Here is an 8644-nt window from a genome sequence, read left to right on the forward strand (position 1 = left end):
GGGCGAAGTATAATGAGCAGGTTTTATCAAAAATCAAGTTATAAAGTATAATATCAGGTAAATACATTTGTTGAATAAAAGTAATAACATATTTCAGGAGGAGTTAACATAGAAATTATGTTCAGCTTCAAACCATTTATGGGTACGAAAATTACTAAAAAATACCATAATAATAAATATAATTAGAAGAAATGACAAATAAACGATTGATACAAGCAACGCAATAACAAAAATAAATACAATTTACAAAAATTATCAACAAGAAAGAATACCAATAAATTTCAAATTCTATACATGCTAGTGATAAAGAAATGCAGCAGGTAAATGAAAGGTGAAATATCACCTTTGACAAAATGAAATGGGACATACAGAAAAATTGGTAAATCGCTTCATTTCCATGTTATGATTACAGCATAAATACCATTTGAATACCTTGGGAAATATAAATAGCATTATACATTTGTTTTTGAAAAATGACTAATAGAGTTGTCAAAGAAAGTCAGCTCAATTACTTCAAATATAATGAATTGAGCAATACGGAAAAAATATTGAAAGAATATGGAAATATTGAAAAATATGAATAATCATTTCCAAATCAAAATGTAAAATGCTTCATTTATTAAATTTCATTCACATTGGGTATGTATCAACAAAGTTACGGTTGCGTAAATACTCTATCAATCAAGATAGACAAACTGCCAACTTTGAAAGCAATTTATTCCACACTTATCGGATTGCGTTCAATCAGAATTTGCAGAATTCTCTAATCTATCGATATAAAACCATACCCAAAAAAAAGATTTCAAAATTGTGAAAAATCATTTTTCACCCAAAACGCGAAAACAGCAAAGTCTACAGCCCACGAAATTTCGAAATTTTCATAAAACCTATTTTTCTCCAAAAATAGTATTGAGAATGTAGGAAAAAATTAGAAAACAACAATGAGTTTGATCCCAGGTTACCTGATTGCGTATTTCTCGAGAAATTGTAAACAAAATTGAAACTAAAATACAATTTTAATAGTGATGAAAGGAAAAGAAATAAAATATAAATGTTGAAAACGTCATAATAGAAAATGATTTTGTTAAAGTTTATCAAGAAATCAGCAATATTTTGAGGAAAAACAGGTTCTCGTTTAAATAACATTTGTTCCTGAATTTTGTTTGCATATTACAGCATCCAAAAAGTTTCAAATTTTTGTTAGCGCTATTTCCTTGACTGAATACGCTACAGAAATAAGAAATAGTCAAAATAATAATATGTAAAAGCAATTTTAATCTAACATGGGGTTGTTTATATTTGTAAATATCACAATCGCTAACCAGTTATTTCATCAAATTTTTTGAAAAAATCATCGATTAGATGTTATTGAAAATTAATATACCCGTAGTTTACGTAATATTGTAGTTTGTAATCACCAATGCAATAAATGAATCTTTCGAATTTAGTGGAAACATGCTTTTAGTGTTTTTGAATTTATAAGTTAATATGTGAGCGATTTCGAAACAATTCTGTGCACGGAGATATTGTTTCATCTTCAGTTGTTAGTCTAATTATGTTCATTCCATTTCGAACTAATTATTATCAAAACGAGAATAAATCAAAACAGCCGCAGGTTTGGTATCAAAGAGAAGCTAATGTAATAATAAGAATCATGAACAGCATGGTAATCCATGAAATGATTACTTTTCAAACAAAGCAAATATTTGCTAAGCATACGTTAAAACAGTCAAGTGTTATTCCACGTCTAAATAAAATAGCGCTAGAAATTTGTTTTATCTGATAATAATAAACAGATAAATTATTAAAAAGTTTTAATACTGAGTGATTAAATCAAAGTTTAGCTAGTTTTGAAACAACTTTCGACAATTAATCGAAATGGGCTGAAAATGACGGAAAATTGGTTTGCTGAAAATAAAAATATATTGCACAAGGATGCGTATTTTGACAGTTTATAGCAGTAGAATCGCCAGAATGGTTCATTAGCTGAATCTCACAAACTCCAGTTCAGTTTAAGGAAAGTTAACGATGGGCAACTGTCCTGTCTATTAAGATAGGCAACGTGCCAATTTTAAAGGCAATTTTTCCACAAGAATCAGATTGTGTCCAATCAGACTTTGCAATAACTCTCTAATCAATCCATATATAACCATACCAAAAAAAAGATTTTAAAATTGTGAAAAATCATTTTTCACCCAAAACGCGAAAACAGCAAAGCCCACGAAATTTCGAAATTTTCATAAAGCCTATTTTTCTCCAAAAATAGTATGAAAATGTAGGAAAAAATTAGAAAGCAACAGTGAGCATTGTCCCAGGTTCCCTGATTTCGTATTTCTCGAGATATTGTAAAAGAGCTGAAACTAAAATATAATTTTAATAGTGATGAAAGAAAAAGAAATAAAATATAAAAGTTGAAAAAGTCTTAGTAGAAAATGATTTTGTTAAAGTTTATCAAGAAATCAGCAACATTTTGAGCAAAAACAGGTTCTTGTTTAAATAACATTTGTTCCTGAATTTTGTTTGCATATTACAGCATCCAAAAAGTTTCAAATTTTTGTTAGCGCTATTTCCTTGACTGAATACGCTACAGAAATAAGAAATAGTCAAAATAATAATATGTAAAAGCAATTTTAATCTAACATGGGGTTGTTTATATTTGTAAATATCACAATCGCTAACGAGTTATTTCATCAAATTTTTTGAAAAAATCATCGATTAGATGTTATTGAAAATTAATATACCCGTAGTTTACGTAATATTGTAGTTTGTAATCACCAATGCAATAAATGAATCTTTCGAATTTAGTGGAAACATGCTTTTAGTGTTTTTGAATTTATAAGTTAATATGTGAGCGATTTCGAAACAATTCTGTGCACGGAGATATTGTTTCATCTTCAGTTGTTAGTCTAATTATGTTCATTCCATTTCGAACTAATTATTATCAAAACGAGAATAAATCAAAACAGCCGCAGGTTTGGTATCAAAGAGAAGCTAATGTAATAATAAGAATCATGAACAGCATGGTAATCCATGAAATGATTACTTTTCAAACAAAGCAAATATTTGCTAAGCATACGTTAAGACAATCAAGTGTTATTCCACGCCTAAGTAAAATAGCGTTAGAAATTCGTTTCATCTGATAATAATAAACAGATAAATTATTAAAAAGTTTGATACTGAGTGATTAAATCAAAGTTTAGCTAGTTGTGAAACAACTTGCGACAATTAATCGAAATGGGCTGAAAATGACGGAAAATTGGTTTGCTGAAAATAAAAATATATTGCACAAGGATGCGTATTTTGACAGTTTATAGCAGTAGAATCGCCAGAATGGTTCATTAGCTGAATCTCACAAACTCCAGTTCAGTTTAAGGAAAGTTAACGATGGGCAACTGTCCTGTCTATTAAGATAGGCAACGTGCCAATTTTAAAGGCAATTTTTCCACAAGAATCAGATTGTGTCCAATCAGACTTTGCAATAACTCTCTAATCAATCCATATATAACCATACCAAAAAAAAGATTTTAAAATTGTGAAAAATCATTTTTCACCCAAAACGCGAAAACAGCAAAGCCCACGAAATTTCGAAATTTTCATAAAGCCTATTTTTCTCCAAAAATAGTATGAAAATGTAGGAAAAAATTAGAAAGCAACAGTGAGCATTGTCCCAGGTTCCCTGATTTCGTATTTCTCGAGATATTGTAAAAGAGCTGAAACTAAAATATAATTTTAATAGTGATGAAAGAAAAAGAAATAAAATATAAAAGTTGAAAAAGTCTTAGTAGAAAATGATTTTGTTAAAGTTTATCAAGAAATCAGCAACATTTTGAGCAAAAACAGGTTCTTGTTTAAATAACATTTGTTCCTGAATTTTGTTTGCATATTACAGCATCCAAAAAGTTTCAAATTTTTGTTAGCGCTATTTCCTTGACTGAATACGCTACAGAAATAAGAATTACTCAAAATAATAATATGTAAATGCAATTTCAATCCAGTGTGGGGTTGTTTATATTTGTAAATACGACAATCGCTAAGTAAATATTTAATCAATTTTCTGAAAAAATCATCGATTACATGTTATTGAAAATTTACATACCCATAGTTTACGTAAAATTGTAGTTCGTAATCAACCATGCAATAAATAACACGTTCGAATTTACTGGAAGCATGCTTTTAGTGTTTTTGAACTTATAAGTTAATATATGAGCGGTTTCGAAAGAATTCCGTACACGGAGATATTGTTTCATCCTCAGTTGTTAGTCTAATTATGTTTCCTCCATTTCGAACAAATTATTATCAAAACAAATACTATATTTAGGGCTTATTTTATTATGTGGAATTCAAGGAGTGTTGAAAATGAGAATAAATCAGAATCGCCGCAGCTTTGGTATGAATAAGTAGCTAATGTAATGATAAGAATCATGAGCACCATTGTAATCCATGAAATGATTACTTTTCAAACAAAGCAAATATTTGCTAAGCATCCGTTAAGACAATCAAGTGTTATTCGACGTCTAAGAGAAATAACGTTAGAAATTCGTTTCATCTGATGATAATAAACAGATAAACTATTAAAAGTTCGTATACTGAGCGATTAAATCAAAGTTTGGCTAGTGTTGAAACAGCTTTCGACAATTTAATCGAAATGGGTTGAAAATGAGGGAAAATTGGTTTGTTGAAATCTAAAATATATTGCACAAAGATGCGTATTTTGACAGATTATAGCGTTAGAATGCCAAGAATGGTTCATTAGGTGAGTCTCACAAACTTCAGTTGAGTTTAAAGAAAGTCACCGATGGGCAACTTTCCTGAGTATTAAGATAGACAAACTGCCAACTTTAAAGCAATTTATTACACAAGCATGGGATTGTGTTCAATCAGAATTTGCAGGACTCTCTAATCTATCGATATGTAAACATAGCCATCAAAAAATATTTTTCACCCAAAACGTGAAAACAACAAAGTCTATAGCCCGCGAAATTTCGAAATTTTCGAAAATCCTATTTTTATCAAAAAATAAAGTGAGAATGTAGAAAGAAATTAGAAAACAACAGTGAGCTTGGTGCCACGCTGATGGATTGCATATTTCTCGATATGTTGTAGAAAAACTGAAATTAAAATATGATTTTAATGGTGATGAAAGGAAATGAAATGAAATGGAAAGATAAAAGGAAAAAGGATAAAATAAAATAGAAAGAAAAAAGGATCAAAGAAAGGAAAAAATAAAATGTAAAAGTTGAAAAGATATTAGTAGAAAACGATTTTGTCAAAGTTTATCAAGAAATCCACATTATTTTGAGCAAAAACAGGTTCTTGTTTAAATAACATTTTTTCCTGAATTTCGTTTACATATTTACATGTTTACATCATCCAAAAGGTTTCAAATATGTGTCAACACTATTTCCTTGATTGAATACACAACATAAATAAGAATTAGTCAAAATAATAATATGTAAATGCAATTTTAATCCAACGTGGGGTTGCTTTTATCTGTAAATATCACAATCGCTAACGAGTTATTTCATCCAATTTCTCGAAAAATCAACGATTTACGACGACTGCATTTATAGTTACTTTCATAAGCGGGATTCAGGGAATGTTGTAAAGCAAAAATACACTCATTGAACCATTAGTTTAATATCACTGAAAAGTTAGTTGAATAATGAAAATGATGTACAGCACAGTAATGAGTAAGTAATATGATTGTTTATTAACAAATATAAGATATGGAAAGCATGCGATAGTACAAACATGTATTGAACAATGAGAAAGCGAAACAACGTTGGATATTAATATCAATGGTGCATTATAAAGGGATGAATTAATGTAGAGTTAGTGTATCAGATGTTCTGTGTTCATTTCCTGCCGATTTGAAGCAGCTTCCATCAAATTAAAATTTGCTAAAAATGATGGAAAATTCGATTGCTAAAATGCTAGAAATATTGTGCGAAGCATCAAATTTTGGATGATTCCTTCATTGAAATACCAAAACTGTTCCATTTGCTGAATCGCCCGCATGCCGGTTGCATTTAAAGAAAGTTTCAGATTTGCGAATTCTCCATGTATTTAGAAGCCACTTATTCCACGTATTAAGCTCGAGGCTGTTTTCCATGCAATGTCGCAAAACAGTTTGGTCTATCAATATGTATCGATTTTGGAAAGAAAATGCAAATATTGCCAAACAGCTTTTTTCTGCCCCAAAACAGAGAAGCCTATTTAGTCCATGAAATTTTGATTTCTTTACGAAAATCTTTCAAAGAACTGATATAGATAAATCAAAGGAAATGCAGTATCTATTACCGCATTTTTCACACAATTTCTAGTAGTGTAGTTTTTGAGATTTTGCTGTAAATGAGTTACCAAATTTGGATGTTAATGGTAAGGACAAAAAAATGTATGCGTTTGATAGTCACGCATAGAAGTGGCTTTGATTAAAATTTACTTCGACGCAACAAATCGTTTCCGCAATAAGGATGCTCTTTATAGTAACAAAACAACATAGAATTTGTACTTGATTTCTATTTGTTTAATACAGGCTGCATGAATTTCAGACGTTTTATTTGAGCTACTGCAATCAGTGATAACAATTTAGAAATAGCGTACGATGAAATTTATGATTTTCAGATTAAACGTTTATTGTAACATAATATTTCTTTCATAAATCCCTTTTTCTAAAATGAGATTTGAACTAAGTTCCTACGTATCGCAAGGAGATGTTCATTATTGTAGATAGATGATTATATAATAGTTATTATACATGCAGACAGTGAAGCTGATCTGAAGGTTAGTCAGCGAAACTGAAATCCATTAATTGGCAACTAAAATAGTCTGTAGTGATACATACAAAAAACGTTAGTACAATTGTAAAGATGACTTACCGCTTAACTATCGGTGATATTGAAGAGGTGATTTCATCGTACTTCTTGACTGATGTTCTTCACACTGATTATGAAAACTATGATTAACAATGAAGATGACATTGTGAAAAGTAGGTCAAGTTTATGGAAATGGAATAATATGATCTTGCTTTTGGTAATGTAATTTAATTTTTTCTGAGTTATAGCGCAATGGTATATAAACATTATTGTAAAGTTTACTAACTGCTAAAAGTTATTATGATTTCATTGAAATTCAGTAAAGTATTGTATGTAGAATGTTGAACAATTTCCTAATGATATGCTATTCATTACAACTTCATGATGTTCGTTAATCTAAATACTTTTCTATTTCTGTTGTGTTATTATGATTTCAATGAACGTTCATGTATAACGGTTTATGGATTTGTTAGTGATTTATGGTTATAGATTTAGTCTATGGTTATAGCTTAGAACCAGCCTGATTTTTTAATTTCTGTTGAAAGCCGCATGAAATTTGCTATTCTTGAGCATTTCAATGGCAGTCGCTCTCAGTCACACCTGTGATCAGACGGTAGACCTAGGTTTGGTACCGTCTTTAGGCAGACAGTCAGCGTGACATGAGTAACACAAATGATAATAGAAGTAATCTTTTTGCGGCCTTTCAGCTTACTCAACGATTACAAACATCACCGTCTCGTTGATGCAGCTGCATCTTATCAGTACAGAATTTGTCAGTACCTCACACAGTGGATCTGACAAACATGATAGAATTTTAGAAAACGTTTTGTCCCTTGCGTTTTGTTTGTAACGAACGAGCTGATGTCCCACTCCATACCACTCCACATATTAGCTCACGGACGCGCTATTTTTCAGGTCCCTGATGACTACCACTGGAATGACTGGAACTAGCACGCAAGAAAATTCATATTCTGCTACAAATACGTATCACTTGATTGACCAGGAGTAGTTGGGCGTCACCACTACACATTGTGGTGATCACATAAGTTAGCACTTCGCACTCCTGGAAGAGCATCCGCGTCTCGACAACGTCAACAAGCCTGATAGTTTTCTGAACGACTTTGTCTAAGAATTCAGCAGTTGGAAAATATTTTCTGAAATCCATATAATCTGTGATAACCGGCGAATCCTGGTAGCTAATGAAGAGGACATACGGTGGAAGTCAATTTCAGCTCCTTTCCGCCTTTATGAGTACGTGAGGTGTCAATAAGTTTATGGAACGAATCACAAATGATACACGTGTAAACTTGTATAAGTATACACAACTGTACGATTTTCAAGAAGTAGCTAACTATGCCTACTTTATAATATGCGAATTAAATCATCCAATGTCCCATTGGCTGTCACTATGATGCTTTCTATTCGCCCTCAACAACTGGAAATTTCATTCTCTCATTGGCTGTAACTATGATGCGTTTTATTCGCTGTCATCAAAGGCAAATTTCATTGGTACACCGGCTGGCATTAGGTCGCATTCCATTGGTCGCGTTTATATGCAAATTTCATTCTCCCACGTCGTATTCGCTGTCACTAAACGCGTTCCATTCGTTGCCATCATGAGCAAATTTCATTGGTCAACCGGCTGTCACGACGTCGCATTCTATTGGTCGTCATTATATGCAACTATTCGTTGTCATCATAAGCAAATTTCATTGGTCCACCGGCTGTCACGACGTCCGCATTCTATTGGTCGTCATTATATGCAAATTTCATTCAACCCACGTTCCATTGGGTGGCATTAAGACGCGGTCCCCTATTGGGCCATCCTG

This window comes from Trichinella spiralis, assembly GCF_000181795.1.
Source record: "Trichinella spiralis strain ISS 195 chromosome Unknown Scfld9, whole genome shotgun sequence".
Classification (NCBI taxonomy): Eukaryota; Metazoa; Nematoda; class Enoplea; order Trichinellida; family Trichinellidae; genus Trichinella; species Trichinella spiralis.